This window comes from Pseudorca crassidens, chromosome 1 (genome assembly GCF_039906515.1).
Source record: "Pseudorca crassidens isolate mPseCra1 chromosome 1, mPseCra1.hap1, whole genome shotgun sequence".
Lineage (NCBI taxonomy): Eukaryota > Metazoa > Chordata > Mammalia > Artiodactyla > Delphinidae > Pseudorca > Pseudorca crassidens.
In genome coordinates this window covers 96,127,541-96,150,273 of record NC_090296.1, presented here as the reverse complement: position 1 = coordinate 96,150,273, position 22,733 = coordinate 96,127,541, and positions in this window count along the sequence as shown.

Sequence of the window (22,733 nt, the reverse complement as noted above, 5' to 3'; positions counted from 1 at the left end):
CCGGGGGGCAGTGAGACTTCATTGTAGTGCAGATTTCCTTTGCAAGCTTGCTTGGTTGGCCAAAAAGGGCGTATGCGTTTTTTCCTGAATATATTCAGGAAAAAACGCATACGCCCTTTTTGGCCAAGTGCATCATTGAGGACGTTCTGCCTCTTTTCCTATGCTTTACATGCAATTCCAGTCTACCTCCTGAAATCGGTTTCCTGCAATTCTGCCCCGCTTTCAAGTCCTCTTGGCAGCCTTACTTCAATATATTTTTGGACGATAGCTGTCATTTATAACTCTGCAGGTTTGTGAATTACAGGGCCCCTGAGCTCCTTTCTTCAACTCGCTTTCTTGTGAGCTGGCCGCAACACCGCAGGATTGCTTCAGGCCCTAGTGTGGTTCCGGCATGGCACGCTGAGCCTTTGGTTAATTCCTCTTCCTGGTGGGAAATGAGAGTTAAATTTGCCCGTCCAGACACCCCCAGCTAGTCTGTCATTGGTTCTCCCTATTCCTGTTCATTTTCCGCAGAAATTGCAAACTGGGCCAAACAGGAGGTTAAAGGCACTGACTCTCCAAGTGGGGAGAGTGTTCGTAAAGCATCTGGCATGTTGCACCCGACTACCAGGGGACGAAAACTGAGACACATTTGAACACGTTTCCCGATCACACGGTGGATCATACTCTGGGTTCCACATGCATGTTTTAGCTGAAGGAAGAATCCCTTAAACCTGGAGAGTTGAGACCCATGGAATGGGTACCATGCAATATGACATATAAGGGTCTGCATTTGGTCACCAATCCTCACCAATCCTATCACTGTTGCGTTTATGCCGCTGTACACACGCTTGATTCTGTTTCAGAGACATATAAATCCATAGGGTTTAAGATTCTTACTAGTCAGGTATATTCTTAGGCGTTTAATATGGGGTGTTGAGTCCACTTCGTTGAGCAAGCAGTAGCTCTTGCCTATTACATATTTGGCTTATGGAAAGGTATCTGTGCTAATTTCAATCTCTGGTTTTATGCAGCACCCCAACTCACCTTTCCGCTTAAGCAAGCATAAGTTGGTTTTCTACATTTGAGACCCTATTCTGTTTTGTAATTCAGTTCCTGTGTAGCCAAGTTTACATTCCGTGTATTAGTGATATCTTATGATGTTTCTTTTTCTGTGTGACTTATTTCAATTAGAATCATCGTACCTGAATCCACTCATTATGCTGCTACGGGCCTGATGACATAGATTTCATTGCTGAGTGATATTGCATTGTACGTAAGTACCACAACTTTTTTATCCATTTTTCGCATTCTGCGATATTGAACTTGTACCGTAAACGAGGTTCTTGTAAACAGAGCTGTCCCAAACTTTGGGGTGGCTGTGTCTTTTTCATTTTAATTTCCCTAATCTATAGGACCATAAGTGGAAGTGCCCTAGGCTCTGTTGCTTGTTTTTTAGATGTTTCAGGAAACACCATACACTTCTCCAGAGTGGCTGTTGGCAATTTACATCCCGCCCATCAGCATAAGAAGGCTCCCTGTTCTCCATGGCCTGTCCTGCCTTTCTGGATTTTACACATTTTTCAGATGGCCCTTTTGAACGGGGGGCAGTGAGACTTCATTGTAGTGCAGATTTCCTTTGCAAGCTTGCTTGGTGGGCCAAAAAGGGTGTCTGCGTTTATTCCTGAGTATATTCAGGAAAAAACGCATACGCCCTTTTTGGCCAAGTGCATCATTGAGGACGTTCTGCCTCTTTTCCTATGCTTTACATGCAATTCCAGTCTACCTCCTGAAATCGGTTTCCTGCAATTCTGCCCCGCTTTCAAGTCCTCTTGGCAGCCTTACTTCAATATATTTTTGGACGATAGCTGTCATTTATAACTCTGCAGGTTTGTGAATTACAGGGCCCCTGAGTTCCTTTCTTCAACTCGCTTTCTTGTGAGCTGGCCGCAACACCGCAGGATTGCTTCAGGCCCTAGTGTGGTTCCGGCATGGCACGCTGAGCCTTTGGTTAATTCCTCTTCCTGGTGGGAAATGAGAGTTAAATTTGCCCGTCCAGACTCCTCCAGCTAGTCTCTCATTGGTTCTCCCTATTCCTGTTCATTTTCCGCAGAAATTGCAAACTGGGCCAAACAGGAGGTTAAAGGCACTGACTCTCCAAGTGGGGAGAGTGTTAGTAAAGTGTCTGGAATGTTGCACCCGAGTACCACGGGATGAAAACTGAGACATATTTGAACACGTTTCCCGATCACACGTTGGATCATACTCTGGGTTCCACATGCATGTTTTAGCTGAAGGAAGAATCCCTTAAACCTGAAGAGTTGAGAACCATGGAATGGGAACCCTGCAATATGACTTCAAAGGGTCTGCATTTGCTCACCGAACCTCACCAATCCTATCACTGTTGCTTTTATGCCGCTGTACACATGCTTGATTCTCTTTCAGAGACATATAAATCCATAGGTTTTAAGATTCTTACTAGTCAGGTATATTCTTAGGCGTTTAATATGGGGTGTTGAGTCCACTTCGTTGAGCAAGCAGTAGCTCTTGTCTATTACATATTTGGCTTATGGAAAGGTATCTGTGCTAATTTCAATCTCTGGTTTTATGCAGCACCCCAACTCACCTTTCCCCTTAAGCAAGCATAAGTTGGTTTTCTACATTTGAGACCCTATTCTGTTTTGTAATTCAGTTCCTGTGTAGGCAAGTTTAAATTCCGTGTATTAGTGATATCTTATGATGTTTCTTTTTCTGTGTGACTTATTTCACTTAGAATCATCGTACCTGAATCCACTCATTATGCTGCTACTGGCCTGATGACATAGATTTCATTGCTGAGTGATATTGCATTGTACGTAAGTACCACAACTTCTTTATCCATTTTTCGCTTTCTGCGATATTGAACTTGTACCGTAAACGAGGTTCTTGTAAACAGAGCCGTCCCAAACTTTGGGGTGGCTGTGTCTTTTTGATTTTAATTTCCCTAATCTATAGGACCATAAGTGGAAGTGCTCTAGGCTCTGTTGCTTTGTTTTTTAGATGTTTTAGGAAACGCCATACACTTCTCCAGAGTGGCTGTTGGCAATTTACATCCCGCCCGTCAGTCTAACTAGGCTCCCAGTTCTCCATGGCCTGTCCTGCCTTTCTGGATTTTACACTTTTTTCAGATGGCCCTTTTGACCGGGGGGCAGTGAGACTTCATTGTAGTGCAGATTTCCTTTGCAAGCTTGCTTGGTTGACCAAAAAGGGTGTATGCGTTTTTTCCTGAGTATATTCAGGAAAAAACGCATACGCCCTTTTTGGCCAAGTGCATCATTGAGGACGTTCTGCCTCTTTTCCTATGCTTTACATGCAATTCCAGTCTACCTCCTGAAATCGGTTTCCTGCAATTCTGCCCCGCTTTCAAGTCCTCTTGGCAGCCTTACTTCAATATATTTTTGGACGATAGCTGTCATTTATAACTCTGCAGGTTTGTGAATTACAGGGCCCCTGAGCTCCTTTCTTCAACTCGCTTTCTTGTGAGCTGGCCGCAACACCGCAGGATTGCTTCAGGCCCTAGTGTGGTTCCGGCATGGCACGCTGAGCCTTTGGTTAATTCCTCTTCCTGGTGGGAAATGAGAGTTAAATTTGCCCGTCCAGACACCCCCAGCTAGTCTGTCATTGGTTCTCCCTATTCCTGTTCATTTTCCGCAGAAATTGCAAACTGGGCCAAACAGGAGTTTAAAGGCACTGACTCTCCAAGTGGGGAGAGTGTTCGTAAAGCGTCTGGAATGTTGCACCCGAGTACCAGGGGACGAAAACTGAGACACATTTGAACACGTTTCCCGATCACACGGTGGATCATACTCTGGGTTCCACATGCATGTTTTAGCTGAAGGAAGAATCCCTTAAACCTGGATAGTTGAGACCCATGGAATGGGTAAAATGCAATATGACATCAAAGGGTCTGCATTTGGTCACCAATCCTCACCAATCCTATCACTGTTGCGTTTATGCCGCTGTACACACGCTTGATTCTGTTTCGGAGACATATAAATCCATAGGTTTTAAGATTCTTACTAGTCAGGTATATTCTTAGGCGTTTAATATGGGGTGTTGAGTCCACTTCGTTGAGCAAGCAGTAGCTCTTGCCTATTACATATTTGGCTTATGGAAAGGTATCTGTGCTAATTTCAATCTCTGGTTTTATGCAGCACCCCAACTCACCTTTCCGCTTAAGCAAGCATAAGTTGGTTTTCTACATTTGAGACCCTATTCTGTTTTGTAATTCAGTTTCTGTGTAGCCAAGTTTACATTCCGTGTATTAGTGATATCTTATGATGTTTCTTTTTCTGTGTGACTTATTTCAATTAGAATCATCGTACCTGAATCCACTCATTATGCTGCTACGGGCCTGATGACATAGATTTCATTGCTGAGTGATATTGCATTGTACGTAAGTACCACAACTTTTTTATCCATTTTTCGCATTCTGCGATATTGAACTTGTACCGTAAACGAGGTTCTTGTAAACAGAGCTGTCCCAAACTTTGGGGTGGCTGTGTCTTTTTGATTTTAATTTCCCTAATCTATAGGACCATAAGTGGAAGTGCCCTAGGCTCTGTTGCTTGTTTTTTAGATGTTTCAGGAAACACCATACACTTCTCCAGAGTGGCTGTTGGCAATTTACATCCCGCCCATCAGCATAAGAAGGCTCCCATTTCTCCATGGCCTGTCCTGCCTTTCTGGATTTTACACTTTTTTCAGATGGCCCTTTTGAACGGGGGGCAGTGAGACTTCATTGTAGTGCAGATTTCCTTTGCAAGCTTGCTTGGTGGGCCAAAAAGGGTGTCTGCGTTTTTTCCTGTGTATATTCAGGAAAAAACGCATACGCCCTTTTTGGCCAAGTGCATCATTGTGGACGTTCTGCCTCTTTTCCTATGCTTTACATGCAATTCCAGTCTACCTCCTGAAATCGGTTTCCTGCAATTCTGCCCCGCTTTCAAGTCCTCTTGGCAGCCTTACTTCAATATATTTTTGGACGATAGCTGTCATTTATAACTCTGCAGGTTTGTGAATTACAGGGCCCCTGAGTTCCTTTCTTCAACTCGCTTTCTTGTGAGCTGGCCGCAACACCGCAGGATTGCTTCAGGCCCTAGTGTGGTTCCGGCATGGCACGCTGAGCCTTTGGTTAATTCCTCTTCCTGGTGGGAAATGAGAGTTAAATTTGCCCGTCCAGACTCCTCCAGCTAGTCTCTCATTGGTTCTCCCTATTCCTGTTCATTTTCCGCAGAAATTGCAAACTGGGCCAAACAGGAGGTTAAAGGCACTGACTCTCCAAGTGGGGAGAGTGTTAGTAAAGCGTCTGGAATGTTGCACCCGAGTACCAGGGGATGAAAACTGAGACATATTTGAACACGTTTCCCGATCACACGTTGGATCATACTCTGGGTTCCACATGCATGTTTTAGCTGAAGGAAGAATCCCTTAAACCTGAAGAGTTGAAAACCATGGAATGGGAACCCTGCAATATGACTTCAAAGGGTCTGCATTTGCTCACCGAACCTCACCAATCCTATCACTGTTGCATTTATGCCGCTGTACACATGCTTGATTCTCTTTCAGAGACATATAAATCCATAGGTTTTAAGATTCTTACTAGTCAGGTATATTCTTAGGCGTTTAATATGGGGTGTTGAGTCCACTTCGTTGAGCAAGCAGTAGCTCTTGCCTATTACATATTTGGCTTATGGAAAGGTATCTGTGCTAATTTCTATCTCTGGTTTTATGCAGCACCCCAACTCACCTTTCCCCTTAAGCAAGCATAAGTTGGTTTTCTACATTTGAGACCCTATTCTGTTTTGTAATTCAGTTCCTGTGTAACCAAGTTTACATTCCGTGTATTAGTGATATCTTATGATGTTTCTTTTTCTGTGTGACTTATTTCACTTAGAATCATCATACCTGAATCCACTCATTATGCTGCTACTGGCCTGATGACATACATTTCATTGCTGAGTGATATTGCATTGTACGTAAGTACCACAACTTCTTTATCCATTTTTCGCTTTCTGTGATATTGAACTTGTACCGTAAATGAGGTTCTTGTAAGCAGTGCCATCCCAAACTTTGTGGTGGCTGTGTCTTTTTGATTTTAATTTCCCTAATCTATAGGACCATAAGTGGAAGTGCCCTAGGCTCTGTTGCTTTGTTTTTTAGATGTTTCAGGAAACACCATACACTTCTCCAGAGTGGCTGTTGGCAATTTACATCCCGCCCATCAGCATAAGAAGGCTCCCAGTTCTCCATGGCCTGTCCTGCCTTTCTGGATTTTACACTTTTTTCAGATGGCCCTTTTGACCGGGGGGCAGTGAGACTTCATTGTAGTGCAGATTTCCTTGGCAAGCTTGCTTGGTTGGCCAAAAAGGGCGTTTGCATTATTTCCTGAATATATTCAGGAAAAAACGCATACGCCCTTTTTGGCCAAGTGCATCATTGTGGACGTTCTGCCTCTTTTCCTATGCTTTACATGCAATTCCAGTCTACCTCCTGAAATCGGTTTCCTGCAATTCTGCCCCACTTTCAAGTCCTCTTGGCAGCCTTACTTCAATATATTTTTGGACGATAGCTGTCATTTATAACTCTGCAGGTTTGTGAATTACAGTGCCCCTGAGCTCCTTTCTTCAACTCGCTTTCTTGTGAGCTGGCCGCAACACCGCAGGATTGCTTCAGGCCCTAGTGTGGTTTCGGCATGGCTCGCTGAGCCTTTGGTTAATTCCTCTTCCTGGTGGGAAATGAGAGTTAAATTTGCCCGTCCAGACACCTCCAGCTAGTCTCTCATTGGTTCTCCCTATTCCTGTTCATTTTCCGCAGAAATTGCAAACTGGGCCAAACAGGAGTTTAAAGGCACTGACTCTCCAAGTGGGGAGAGTGTTAGTAAAGCGTCTGGAATGTTGCACCCGAGTACCAGGGGATGAAAACTGAGACACATTTGAACACGTTTCCCGATCACACGGTGGATCATACTCTGGGTTCCACATGCATGTTTTAGATGAAGGAAGAATCCCTTAAACCTGGAGAGTTGAGAACCATGGAATGGGTACCATGCAATATGACTTCAAAGGGTCTGCTTTTGCTCACCGAACCTCAGCAATCCTATCACTGCTGCGTTTATGCCGCTGTAAACACACTTGATTCTCTTTCGGAGACATATAAATCCATAGGTTTTAAGATTTTTACTAGTCAGGTATATTCTTAGGCTTTTAATATGTGGTGTTGAGTCCACTTCATTGAGCAAGCAGTAGCTCTTGTCTATTACATATTTGGCTTATGGAAAGGTATCTGTGCTAATTTCAATCTCTGGTTTTATGCAGCACCCCAACTCACCTTTCCGCTTAAGCAAGCATAAGTTGGTTTTCTACATTTGAGACCCTATTCTGTTTTGTAATTCAGTTTCTGTGTAGCCAAGTTTACATTCCGTGTATTAGTGATATCTTATGATGTTTCTTTTTCTGTGTGACTTATTTCAATTAGAATCATCGTACCTGAATCCACTCATTATGCTGCTACGGGCCTGATGACATAGATTTCATTGCTGAGTGATATTGCATTGTACGTAAGTACCACAACTTTTTTATCCATTTTTCGCATTCTGCGATATTGAACTTGTACCGTAAACGAGGTTCTTGTAAACAGAGCTGTCCCAAACTTTGGGGTGGCTGTGTCTTTTTGATTTTAATTTCCCTAATCTATAGGACCATAAGTGGAAGTGCCCTAGGCTCTGTTGCTTGTTTTATAGATGTTTCAGGAAACACCATACACTTCTCCAGAGTGGCTGTTGGCAATTTACATCCCGCCCATCAGCATAAGAAGGCTCCCAGTTCTCCATGGCCTGTCCTGCCTTTCTGGATTTTACACTTTTTTCAGATGGCCCTTTTGAACGGGGGGCAGTGAGACTTCATTGTAGTGCAGATTTCCTTTGCAAGCTTGCTTGGTGGGCCAAAAAGGGTGTCTGCGTTTTTTCCTGTGTATATTCAGGAAAAAACGCATACGCCCTTTTTGGCCAAGTGCATCATTGAGGACGTTCTGCCTCTTTTCCTATGCTTTACATGCAATTCCAGTCTACCTCCTGAAATCGGTTTCCTGCAATTCTGCCCCGCTTTCAAGTCCTCTTGGCAGCCTTACTTCAATATATTTTTGGACGATAGCTGTCATTTATAACTCTGCAGGTTTGTGAATTACAGGGCCCCTGAGTTCCTTTCTTCAACTCGCTTTCTTGTGAGCTGGCCGCAACACCGCAGGATTGCTTCAGGCCCTAGTGTGGTTCCGGCATGGCACGCTGAGCCTTTGTTTAATTCCTCTTCCTGGTGGGAAATGAGAGTTAAATTTGCCCGTCCAGACTCCTCCAGCTAGTCTCTCATTGGTTCTCCCTATTCCTGTTCATTTTCCGCAGAAATTGCAAACTGGGCCAAACAGGAGGTTAAAGGCACTGACTCTCCAAGTGGGGAGAGTGTTAGTAAAGCGTCTGGAATGTTGCACCCGAGTACCAGGGGATGAAAACTGAGACATATTTGAACACGTTTCCCGATCACACGTTGGATCATACTCTGGGTTCCACATGCATGTTTTAGCTGAAGGAAGAATCCCTTAAACCTGAAGAGTTGAGAACCATGGAATGGGAACCCTGCAATATGACTTCAAAGGGTCTGCATTTGCTCACCGAACCTCACCAATCCTATCACTGTTGCATTTATGCCGCTGTACACATGCTTGATTCTCTTTCAGAGACATATAAATCCATAGGTTTTAAGATTCTTACTAGTCAGGTATATTCTTAGGCGTTTAATATGGGGTGTTGAGTCCACTTCGTTGAGCAAGCAGTAGCTCTTGCCTATTACATATTTGGCTTATGGAAAGGTATCTGTGCTAATTTCTATCTCTGGTTTTATGCAGCACCCCAACTCACCTTTCCCCTTAAGCAAGCATAAGTTGGTTTTCTACATTTGAGACCCTATTCTGTTTTGTAATTCAGTTCCTGTGTAACCAAGTTTACATTCCGTGTATTAGTGATATCTTATGATGTTTCTTTTTCTGTGTGACTTATTTCACTTAGAATCATCGTACCTGAATCCACTCATTATGCTGCTACTGGCCTGATGACATACATTTCATTGCTGAGTGATATTGCATTGTACGTAAGTACCACAACTTCTTTATCCATTTTTCGCTTTCTGTGATATTGAACTTGTACCGTAAACGAGGTTCTTGTAAGCAGTGCCATCCCAAACTTTGTGGTGGCTGTGTCTTTTTGATTTTAATTTCCCTAAGCTATAGGACCATAAGTGGAAGTGCCCTAGGCTCTGTTGCTTTGTTTTTTAGATGTTTCAGGAAACACCATACACTTCTCCAGAGTGGCTGTTGGCAATTTACATCCCGCCCATCAGCATAAGAAGGCTCCCAGTTCTCCATGGCCTGTCCTGCCTTTCTGGATTTTACACTTTTTTCAGATGGCCCTTTTGACCGGGGGGCAGTGAGACTTCATTGTAGTGCAGATTTCCTTGGCAAGCTTGCTTGGTTGGCCAAAAAGGGCGTTTGCATTATTTCCTGAATATATTCAGGAAAAAACGCATACGCCCTTTTTGGCCAAGTGCATCATTGTGGACGTTCTGCCTCTTTTCCTATGCTTTACATGCAATTCCAGTCTACCTCCTGAAATCGGTTTCCTGCAATTCTGCCCCACTTTCAAGTCCTCTTGGCAGCCTTACTTCAATATATTTTTGGACGATAGCTGTCATTTATAACTCTGCAGGTTTGTGAATTACAGTGCCCCTGAGCTCCTTTCTTCAACTCGCTTTCTTGTGAGCTGGCCGCAACACCGCAGGATTGCTTCAGGCCCTAGTGTGGTTTCGGCATGGCTCGCTGAGCCTTTGGTTAATTCCTCTTCCTGGTGGGAAATGAGAGTTAAATTTGCCCGTCCAGACACCTCCAGCTAGTCTCTCATTGGTTCTCCCTATTCCTGTTCATTTTCCGCAGAAATTGCAAATTGGGCCAAACAGGAGATTAAAGGCACTGACTCTCCAAGTGGGGAGAGTGTTAGTAAAGCGTCTGGAATGTTGCACCCGAGTACCAGGGGATGAAAACTGAGACACATTTGAACACGTTTCCCGATCACACGGTGGATCATACTCTGGGTTCCACATGCATGTTTTAGATGAAGGAAGAATCCCTTAAACCTGGAGAGTTGAGAACCATGGAATGGGTACCATGCAATATGACTTCAAAGGGTCTGCTTTTGCTCACCGAACCTCAGCAATCCTATCACTGCTGCGTTTATGCCGCTGTAAACACACTTGATTCTCTTTCGGAGACATATAAATCCATAGGTTTTAAGATTTTTACTAGTCAGGTATATTCTTAGGCTTTTAATATGTGGTGTTGAGTCCACTTCATTGAGCAAGCAGTAGCTCTTGTCTATTACATATTTGGCTTATGGAAAGGTATCTGTGTTAATTTCAATCTCTGGTTTTATGCAGCACCCCAACTAACCTTTCCTCGTAAGCAAGCGTAAGTTGGTTTTCTACATTTGAGACCCTATTCTGTTTTGTAATTCAGTTCCTGTGTAGGCAAGTTTACATTCCGTGTATTAGTGATACCTTATGATGTTTCTTTTTCTGTGTGACTTATTTCACTTAGAATCATCGTACCTGAATCCACTCATTATGCTGCTACTGGCCTGATGACATAGATTTCATTGCTGAGTGATATTGCATTGTACGTAAGTACCACAACTTCTTTATCCATTTTTCGCTTTCTGCGATATTGAACTTGTACCGTAAACGAGGTTCTTGTAAACAGAGCTGTCCCAAACTATGGGGTGGCTGTGTCTTTTTGATTTTTATTTCCCTAAGCTATAGGACCATAAGTGGAAGTGCCCTAGGCTCTGTTGCTTTGTTTTTTAGATATTTCAAGAAACACCATACACTTCTCCAGAGTGGCTGTTTGCAATTTACATCCCGCCCATCAGCATAAGAAGGCTCCCAGTTCTCCATGGCCTGTCCTGCCTTTCTGGATTTTACACTTTTTTCAGATGGCCCTTTTGACCGGGGGTCAGTGAGACTTCATTGTAGTGCAGATTTCCTTTGCAAGCTTGCTTGGTTGGCCAAAAAGGGCGTATGCGTTTTTTCCTGAATATATTCAGGAAAAAACGCATACGCCCTTTTTGGCCAAGTGCATCATTGAGGACGTTCTGCCTCTTTTCCTATGCTTTACATGCAATTCCAGTCTACCTCCTGAAATCGGTTTCCTGCAATTCTGCCCCGCTTTCAAGTCCTCTTGGCAGCCTTACTTCAATATATTTTTGGACGATAGCTGTCATTTATAACTCTGCAGGTTTGTGAATTACAGGGCCCCTGAGCTCCTTTCTTCAACTCGCTTTCTTGTGAGCTGGCCGCAACACCGCAGGATTGCTTCAGGCCCTAGTGTGGTTCCGGCATGGCACGCTGAGCCTTTGGTTAATTCCTCTTCCTGGTGGGAAATGAGAGTTAAATTTGCCCGTCCAGACACCCCCAGCTAGTCTGTCATTGGTTCTCCCTATTCCTGTTCATTTTCCGCAGAAATTGCAAACTGGGCCAAACAGGAGGTTAAAGGCACTGACTCTCCAAGTGGGGAGAGTGTTCGTAAAGCATCTGGCATGTTGCACCCGAGTACCAGGGGACGAAAACTGAGACACATTTGAACACGTTTCCCGATCACACGGTGGATCATACTCTGGGTTCCACATGCATGTTTTAGCTGAAGGAAGAATCCCTTAAACCTGGAGAGTTGAGACCCATGGAATGGGTACCATGCAATATGACATCAAAGGGTCTGCATTTGCTCACCGAACCTCACCAATCCTATCACTGTTGCATTTATGCCGCTGTACACATGCTTGATTCTCTTTCAGAGACATATAAATCCATAGGTTTTAAGATTCTTACTAGTCAGGTATATTCTTAGGCGTTTAATATGGGGTGTTGAGTCCACTTCGTTGAGCAAGCAGTAGCTCTTGCCTATTACATATTTGGCTTATGGAAAGGTATCTGTGCTAATTTCTATCTCTGGTTTTATGCAGCACCCCAACTCACCTTTCCCCTTAAGCAAGCATAAGTTGGTTTTCTACATTTGAGACCCTATTCTGTTTTGTAATTCAGTTCCTGTGTAACCAAGTTTACATTCCGTGTATTAGTGATATCTTATGATGTTTCTTTTTCTGTGTGACTTATTTCACTTAGAATCATCGTACCTGAATCCACTCATTATGCTGCTACTGGCCTGATGACATACATTTCATTGCTGAGTGATATTGCATTGTACGTAAGTACCACAACTTCTTTATCCATTTTTCGCTTTCTGTGATATTGAACTTGTACCGTAAACGAGGTTCTTGTAAGCAGTGCCATCCCAAATTTTGTGGTGGCTGTGTCTTTTTGATTTTAATTTCCCTAAGCTATAGGACCATAAGTGGAAGTGCCCTAGGCTCTGTTGCTTTGTTTTTTAGATGTTTCAGGAAACACCATACACTTCTCCAGAGTGGCTGTTGGGAATTTACATCCCGCCCATCAGCATAAGAAGGCTCCCACTTCTCCATGGCCTGTCCTGCCTTTCTGGATTTTACACTTTTTTCAGATGGCCCTTTTGAACGGGGGGCAGTGAGACTTCATTGTAGTGCAGATTTCCTTGGCAAGCTTGCTTGGTTGGCCAAAAAGGGCGTTTGCATTATTTCCTGAATATATTCAGGAAAAAACGCATACGCCCTTTTTGGCCAAGTGCATCATTGTGGACGTTCTGCCTCTTTTCCTATGCTTTACATGCAATTCCAGTCTACCTCCTGAAATCGGTTTCCTGCAATTCTGCCCCGCTTTCAAGTCCTCTTGGCAGCCTTACTTCAATATATTTTTGGACGATAGCTGTCATGTATAACTCTGCAGGTTTGTGAATTACAGGGCCCCTGAGCTCCTTTCTTCAACTCGCTTTCTTGTGAGCTGGCCGCAACACCGCAGGATTGCTTCAGGCCCTAGTGTGGTTCCGGCATGGCTCGCTGAGCCTTTGGTTAATTCCTCTTCCTGGTGGGAAATGAGAGTTAAATTTAACCGTCCAGACATCTCCAGCTAGTCTCTCATTGGTTCTCCCTATTCCTGTTCATTTTCCGCAGAAATTGCAAACTGGGCCAAACAGGAGTTTAAAGGCACTGACACTCCAAGTGGGGAGAGTGTTAGTAAAGCGTCTGGAATGTTGCACCCGAGTACCAGGGGACGAAAACTGAGACACATTTGAACATGTTTCCCGATCACATGGTGGATCATACTCTGGGTTCCACATGCATGTTTTAGCTGAAGGAAGAATCCCTTAAACCTGGAGAGTTGAGAACCATGGAATGGGTACCATGCAATATGACTTCAAAGGGTCTGCATTTGCTCACCGAACCTCACCAATCCTTTCACTGCTGCGTTTATGCCGCTATACACACGCTTGATTCTCTTTCGGAGACATATAAATCCATAGGTTTTAAGATTCTTACTAGTCAGGTATATTCTTAGGCGTTTAATATGGGGTGTTGAGTCCACTTCGTTGAGCAAGCAGTAGCTCTTGTCTATTACATATTTGTCTTATGGAAAGGTATCTGTGTTAATTTCAATCTCTGGTTTTATGCAGCACCCCAACTCACCTTTCCCCTTAAGCAAGCATAAGTTGGTTTTCTACATTTGAGACCCTATTCTGTTTTGTAATTCAGTTCCTGTGTAGGCAAGTTTACATTCCGTGTATTAGTGATATCTTATGATGTTTCTTTTTCTGTGTGACTTATTTCACTTAGAATCATCGTACCTGAATCCACTCATTATGCTGCTACTGGCCTGATGACATAGATTTCATTGCTGAGTGATATTGCATTGTACGTAAGTACCACAACTTCTTTATCCATTTTTTGCTTTCTGCGATATTGAACTTGTACCGTAACCGAGGTTCTTGTAAACAGAGCCGTTCCAAACTTTGGGGTGGCTGTGTCTTTTTGATTTTAGTTTCCCTAATCTATAGGACCATAAGTGGAAGTGCCCTAGGCTCTGTTGCTTTGTTTTTTAGATGTTTCAGGAAACACCATACACTTCTCCAGAATGGCTGTTGGCAATTTACATCCCGCCCATCAGTCTAACTAGGCTCCCAGTTCTCCATGGCCTGTCCTGCCTTTCTGGATTTTACACTTTTTTCAGATGGCCCTTTTGACCGGGGGGCAGTGAGACTTCATTGTAGTGCAGATTTCCTTTGCAAGCTTGCTTGGTTGGCCAAAAAGGGCGTATGCGTTTTTTCCTAAATATATTCAGGAAAAAAAGAATACGCCCTTTTTGGCCAAGTGCATCATTGTGGACGTTCTGCCTCTTTTCCTATGCTTTACATGCAATTCCAGTCTACCTCCTGAAATCGGTTTCCTGCAATTCTGACCCGCTTTCAAGTCCTCTTGGCAGCCTTACTTCAATATATTTTTGGACGATAGCTGTCATGTATAACTCTGCAGGTTTGTGAATTACAGGGCCCCTGAGCTCCTTTCTTCAACTCGCTTTCTTGTGAGCTGGCCGCAACACCGCAGGATTGTTTCAGGCCCTAGTGTGGTTCCGGCATGGCTCGCTGAGCCTTTGGTTAATTCCTCTTCTTGGTGGGAAATGAGAGTTAAATTTGCCCGTCCAGACACCTCCAGCTAGTCTCTCATGTGTTCTCCCTATTCCTGTTCATTTTCCGCAGAAATTGCAAACTGGGCCAAACAGGAGGTTAAAGGCACTGACTCTCCAAGTGGGGAGAGTGTTAGTAAAGCGTCTGGAATGTTGCACCCGAGTACCAGGGGACGAAAACTGAGACAGATTTGAACACGTTTCCCGATCACACGTTGTATCATACTCTGGGTTCCTCATGCATGTTTTACCTGAAGGAAGAATCCCTTAAACCTGGAGAGTTGAGAACCATGGAATGGGTACCATGCAATATGACTTCAAAGGGTCTTCATTTGCTCACCGAACCTCACCAATCCTATCACTGCTGCGTTTATGCCGCTGTACACACGCTTGATTCTCTTTCGGAGACATATATATCCATAGGTTTTAAGATTCTTACTAGTCAGGTATATTCTTAGGCGTTTAATATGGGGTGTTGAGTCCCCTTCGTTGAGCAAGCAGTAGCTCTTGTCTATTACATATTTATCTTATGGAAAGGTATCTGTGTTAATTTCAATCTCTGGTTTTATGCAGCACCCCAACTCACCTTTCCCCTTAAGCAAGCATAAGTTGGTTTTCTACATTTGAGACCCTATTCTGTTTTGTAATTCAGTTCCTATGTAGACAAGTTTACATTCTGTGTATTAGTAATATCTTATGATGTTTCTTTTTCTGTGTGACTTATTTCACTTAGAATCATCGTACCTGAATACACTCATTATGCTGCTACTGGCCTGATGACATAGATTTCATTGCTGAGTGATATTGCATTGTACGTAAGTACCACAACTTCTTTATCCATTTTTCGCTTTCTGCGATATTGAACTTGTACCGTAAATGAGGTTTTTGTAAACAGAGCCATCCCAAACTTTGGGGTGGCTGTGTCTTTTTGATTTTAATTTCCCTAAGTTATAGGACCATAAGTGGAAGTGCCCTAGGCTCTGTTGCTTTGTTTTTTAGATGTTTCAGGAAACACCATACACTTCTCCAGAGTGGCTGTTGGCAATTTACATCACGCCCATTGGCATAACAAAACTCCCAGTTCTCCATGGCCTGTCCTGCCTTTCTGGATTTTACACTTTTTTCAGATTGCCCTTTTGACCAGGGAGCTGTGAGACTTCATTGTAGTGCAGATTTCCTTTGCAAGCTTGCTTGGTTGGCCAAAAAGGGCATATGCGTTTTTTCCTGAATATATTCAGGAAAAAACGCATACGCCCTTTTTGGCCAAGTGCATCATTGTGGACGTTCTGCCTCTTTTCCTATGCTTTTCATGCAATTCCAGTCTACCTCCTGAATTCGGTTTCCTGCAATTCTGCCCCACTTTCAAGTCCTCTTGGCAGCCTTACTTCAATATAGTTTTGGACGATAGCTTTCATTTATAACTCTGCAGGTTTGTGAATTACAGGGCCCCTGAGTTCCTTTCTTCAACTCGCTTTCCTGTGAGCTGGCCGCAACACTGCAGGATTGCTTCAGGCCCTAGTGTGGTACCGGCATGGCACGCTGAGCCTTTGGTTAATTCCTCTTCCTGGTGGGAAATGAGAGTTAAATTTGCCCGTCCAGACACCTCCAGCTAGTCTCTCATTGGTTCTCCCTATTCCTGTTCATTTTCCACAGAAATTGCAAACGGGGCCAAACAGGAGGTTAAAGGCACTGACTCTCCAAGTGGGGAGAGTGTTAGTAAAGCGTCTGGAATGTTGCACCCGAGTACAAGGGGAAGAAACCTGAGACACATTTGAACACGTTTCCCGATCACTCGGTGGATCATATTCTGGGTTCCACATGCATGTTTTAGCTGAAGGAAGAATCCCTTAAACCTGGAGAGTTGAGAACCATGGAATGGGTACCATGCAATATGACTTCAAAGGGTCTGCATTTGCTCACCGAACCTCACCAATCTTATCACTGCTGCGTTTATGCCGCTGTACACACGCTTGATTCTCTTTCGGAGACATATAAATCCATAGGTTTTAAGATTCTTACTAGTCAGGTATATTCTTAGGCGTTTAATATGGGGTGTTGAGTCCACTTCGTTGAGCAAGCAGTAGCTCTTGTCTATTACATATTTGGCTTATGGAAAGGTATCTGTGCTAATTTCAATCTCTGGTTTTATGCAGCACCCCAACTCACCTTTCCCCTTAAGCAAGCATAAGTTGGTTTTCTACATTTGAGACCCTATTCTGTTTTGTAATTCAGTTCCTGTGTAGCCAACTTTACATTCCGTGTATTAGTGATATCTTATGATGTTTGTTTTTTTGTGTGACTTATTTCACTTAGAATCATCATACCTGAATCCACTCATTATGCTGCTATGGGCCTGATGACATAGATTTATTTGCTGAGTGATATTGCATTGTACGTTAGTACCACAACTTCTTTATCCATTTTTCGCTTTCTGTGATATTGAACTTGTACCGTAAATGAGGTTCCTGTAAACAGAGCCGTCCCAAATTTTGGGGTGGCTGTGTCTTTTTGATTTTAATTTCCCTAAGCTATAGGACCATAAGTGGAAGTGCCCTAGGCTCTGTTGCTTTGTTTTTTAGATGTTTCAGGAAACACCATACACTTCTCCAGAGTGGCTGTTGGCAATTTACATCCCGCCCATCAGCCTAACTAGGCTCCCAGTTCTCCATGGCCTGTCCTGCCTTTCTGGGTTTTACACTTTTTTCAGATGACCCTTCTGACCTGGGGGCAGTGAGACTTCATTGTAGTGCAGATTTCCTTTGCAAGCTTGCTTGGTTGGCCAAAAAGGGCGTATGCGTTTTTTCCTGAATATATTCAGGAAAAAACGCATACGCCCTTTTTGGCCAAGTGCATCATTGTGGACGTTCTGCCTCTTTTTCTATGCTTTACATGCAATTCCAGTCTACCTCCTGAAATCGGTTTCCTGCAATTCTGCCCCGCTTTCAAGTCCTCTTGGCAGCCTTACTTCAATATATTTTTGGACGATAGCTGTCATTTATAACTCTGCAGGTGTGTGAATTACAGTGCCCCTGAGCTCCTTTCTTCAACTCGCTTTCTTGTGAGCTGGCCGCAACACCGCAGGATTGCTTCAGGCCCTAGTGTGGTTCCGGCACGGCAGGCTGAGCCCTTGGTTAATTCCTCTTCCTGGTGGGAAATGAGAGTAAAATTTGCCCGTCCAGACACCTCCAGCTAGTCTCTCATTTATTCTCCCTGTTCCTGTTCATTTTCCGAAGAAATTGCAAACTGGGCCAAACAGGAGGTTAAAGGCACTGACTCTCCAAGTGGGGAGAGTGTTAGTAAAGCATCTGGAATGTTGCACCCGAGTACCAGGGGACGAAAACTGAGACACATTTGAACACTTTCCCGATCACACGGTGGATCATACTCTGGGTTCCACATGCATGTTTTATCTGAAGGAAGAATCCCTTAAACCTGGAGAGTTGAGAACCATGGAATGGGTACCATGCAATATGACTTCAAAGGGTCTGCATTTGCTCACCGAACCTCACCAATCCTATCACTGCTGCGTTTATGCCGCTGTACACACGCTTGATTCTCTTTCGGAGACATATCAATCCATAGGTTTTAAGATTCTTACTAGTCAGGTATATTTTTAGGCGTTTAATATGGGGTGTTGAGTCCACTTCGTTGAGCAAGCAGTAGCTCTTGTCTATTACATATTTGGCTTATGGAAAGGTATCTGTGCTAATTTCAATCTCTGGTTTTATGCAGCACCCCAACTCACCTTTCCCCTTAAGCAAGCATAAGTTGGTTTTCTACATTTGAGACCCTATTCTGTTTTGTAATTCAGTTCCTGTGTAGGCAAGTTTACATTCCGTGTATTAGTGATATCTTATGATGTTTCTTTTTCTGTGTGACTTATTTCACTTAGAATCATCGTACCTGAATCCACTCATTATGCTGCTACTGGCCTGATGACATAGATTTCATTGCTGAGTGATATTGCATTGTACGTAAGTACCACAACTTCTTTATCCATTTTTTGCTTTCTGCGATATTGAACTTGTACCGTAACCGAGGTTCTTGTAAACAGAGCCGTTCCAAACTCTGGGGTGGCTGTGTCTTTTTGATTTTAGTTTCCCTAATCTATAGGACCATAAGTGGAAGTGCCCTAGGCTCTGTTGCTTTGTTTTTTAGATGTTTCAGGAAACACCATACACTTCTCCAGAGTGGCTGTTGGCAATTTACATCACGCCCATCAGTCTAACTAGGCTCCCAGTTCTCCATGGCCTGTCCTGCCTTTCTGGATTTTACACTTTTTTCAGATGGCCCTTTTGACCGGGGGGCAGTGAGACTTCATTGTAGTGCAGATTTCCTTTGCAAGCTTGCTTGGTTGGCCAAAAAGGGCGTATGCGTTTTTTCCTGAATATATTCAGGAAAAAAAGAATACGCCCTTTTTGGCCAAGTGCATCATTGTGGACGTTCTGCCTCTTTTCCTATGCTTTACATGCAATTCCAGTCTACCTCCTGAAATCGGTTTCCTGCAATTCTGACCCGCTTTCAAGTCCTCTTGGCAGCCTTACTTCAATATATTTTTGGACGATAGCTGTCATGTATAACTCTGCAGGTTTGTGAATTACAGGGCCCCTGAGCTCCTTTCTTCAACTCGCTTTCTTGTGAGCTGGCCACAACACCGCAGGATTGTTTCAGGCCCTAGTGTGGTTCCGGCATGGCTCGCTGAGCCTTTGGTTAATTCCTCTTCTTGGTGGGAAATGAGAGTTAAATTTGCCCGTCCAGACACCTCCAGCTAGTCTCTCATGTGTTCTCCCTATTCCTGTTCATTTTCCGCAGAAATTGCAAACTGGGCCAAACAGGAGGTTAAAGGCACTGACTCTCCAAGTGGGGAGAGTGTTAGTAAAGCATCTGGAATGTTGCACCCGAGTACCAGGGGACGAAAACTGAGACACATTTGAACACGTTTCCCGATCACACGGTGGATCATACTCTGGGTTCCACATGCATGTTTTATCTGAAGGAAGAATCCCTTAAACCTGGAGAGTTGAGAACCATGGAATGGGTACCATGCAATATGACTTCAAAGGGTCTGCATTTGCTCACCGAACCTCACCAATCCTATCACAGCTGCGTTTATGCCGCTGTACACACGCTTGATTCTCTTTCGGAGACATATCAATCCATAGGTTTTAAGATTCTTACTAGTCAGGTATATTTTTAGGCGTTTAATATGGGGTGTTGAGTCCACTTCGTTGAGCAAGCAGTAGCTCTTGTCTATTACATATTTGGCTTATGGAAAGGTATCTGTGCTAATTTCAATCTCTGCTTTTATGCAGCACCCCAACTCACCTTTCCCCTTAAGCAAGCATAAGTTGGTTTTCTACATTTGAGACCCTATTCTGTTTTGTAATTCAGTTCCTGTGTAGCCAACTTTACATTCCGTGTATTAGTGATATCTTATGATGTTTCTTTTTCTGTGTGACTTATTTCACTTAGAATCATCGTACCTGAATCCACTCATTATGCTGCTACTGGCCTGATGACATAGATTTCATTGCTGAGTGATATTGCATTGTACGTAAGTACCACAACTTCTTTATCCATTTTTTGCTTTCTGCGATATTGAACTTGTACCGTAAACGAGGTTCTTGTAAACAGAGCCATTCCAAACTTTGGGGTGGCTGTGTCTTTTTTATTTTAATTTCCCTAATCTATAGGACCATAAGTGGAAGTGCCCTAGGCTCTGTTGCTTTGTTTTTTAGATGTTTCCGGAAACACCATACACTTCTCCAGAGTGGCTGTTGGCAATTTACATCCCGCCCATCAGTCTAACTAAGCTCCCAGTTCTCCATGGCCTGTCCTGCCTTTCTGGATTTTACACTTTTTTCAGATGGCCCTTTTGACCGGGGGGCAGTGAGACTTCATTGTAGTGCAGATTTCCTTTGCAAGCTTGCTTGGTTGGCCAAAAAGGGCGTATGCGTTTTTTCCTGAATATATTCAGGAAAAAACGCATATGTCCTTTTTGGCCAAGTGCATCATTGTGGACGTTCTGCCTCTTTTCCTATGCTTTACATGCAATTCCAGTCTACCTCCTGAAATCGGTTTCCTGCAATTCTGCCCCACTTTCAAGTCCTCTTGGCAGCCTTACTTCAATATATTTTTGGATGATAGCTGTCATTTATAACTCTGCAGGTTTGTGAATTACAGTGCCCCTGAGCTCCTTTCTTCAACTCGCTTTCTTGTGAGCTGGCCGCAACACCGCAGGATTGCTTCAGGCCCTAGTGTGGTTCCGGCACGGCAGGCTGAGCCTTTGGTTAATTCCTCTTCCTGGTGGGAAATGAGAGTTAAATTTGCCAGTCCAGACACCTCCAGCTAGTCTCTCATTGGTTCTCCCTATTCCTGTTCATTTTCCGCAGAAATTGCAAACTGGGCCAAACAGGAGTTTAAAGGCACTGACTCTCCAAGTGGGGGAGAGTGTTAGTAAAGCGTCTGGAATGTTGCACCCGAGTACCAGGGGACGAAAACTGAGACACATTTGAACACGTTTCCCGATCACACGGTGGATCATACTCTGGGTTCCACATGCATGTTTTAGATGAAGGAAGAATCCCTTAAACCTGGAGAGTTGAGAACCATGGAATGGGTACCATGCAATATGACTTCAAAGGGTCTGCATTTGCTCACCGAACCTCACCAATCTTATCACTGCTGCGTTTATGCCGCTGTAAACACACTTAATTCTCTTTCGGAGACATATAAATCCATAGGTTTTAAGATTTTTACTAGTCAGGTATATTCTTAGGCTTTTAATATGTGGTGTTGAGTCCACTTCGTTGAGCAAGCAGTAGCTCTTGTCTATTACATATTTGGCTTATGGAAAGGTATCTGTGTTAATTTCAATCTCTGGTTTTATGCAGCACCCCAACTAACCTTTCCTCGTAAGCAAGCGTAAGTTGGTTTTCTACATTTGAGACCCTATTCTGTTTTGTAATTCAGTTCCTGTGTAGCCAAGTTTACATTCCGTGTATTAGTGATACCTTATGATGTTTCTTTTTCTGTGTGACTTATTTCACTTAGAATCATCGTACCTGAATCCACTCATTATGCTGCTACTGGCCTGATGACATACATTTCATTGCTGAGTGATATTGCATTGTACGTAAGTACCACAACTTCTTTATCCATTTTTCGCTTTCTGCGATATTGAACTTGTACCGTAAACGAGGTTCTTGTAAACAGAGCTGTCCCAAACTATGGGGTGGCTGTGTCTTTTTGATTTTAATTTCCCTAAGCTATAGGACCATAAGTGGAAGTGCCCTAGGCTCTGTTGCTTTGTTTTTTAGATATTTCAGGAAACACCATACACTTCTCCAGAGTGGCTGTTTGCAATTTACATCCCGCCCATCAGCATAAGAAGGCTCCCAGTTCTCCATGGCCTGTCCTGCCTTTCTGGATTTTACACTTTTTTCAGATGGCCCTTTTGACCGGGGGGCAGTGAGACTTCATTGTAGTGCAGATTTCCTTTGCAAGCTTGCTTGGTTGGCCAAAAAGGGCATATGCGTTTTTTCCTGAATATATTCAGGAAAAAACGCATACGCCCTTTTTGGCCAAGTGCATCATTGTGGACGTTCTGCCTCTTTTCCTATGCTTTACATGCAATTCCAGTCTACCTCCTAAAATCGGTTTCCTGCAATTCTGCCCCGCTTTCAAGTCCTCTTGGCAGCCTTACTTCAATATATTTTTGGACGATAGCTGTCATTTATAACTCTGCAGGTTTGTGAATTACAGTGCCCCTGAGCTCCTTTCTTCAACTCGCTTTCTTGTGAGCTGGCCGCAACACCGCAGGATTGCTTCAGGCCCTAGTGTGGTTCTGGCATGACTCGCAGAGCGTTTGGTTAATTCGTCTTCCTGATGGGAAATGAGAGTAAAATTTGCCCGTCCAGACACCTCCAGCTAGTCTCTCATTGGTTCTCCCTATTCCTGTTCATTTTCCGCAGAAATTGCAAACTGGGCCAAACAGGAGGTTAAAGGCACTGACTCTCCAAGTGGGGAGAGTGTTAGTAAAGCATCTGGAATGTTGCACCCGAGTACCAGGGGACG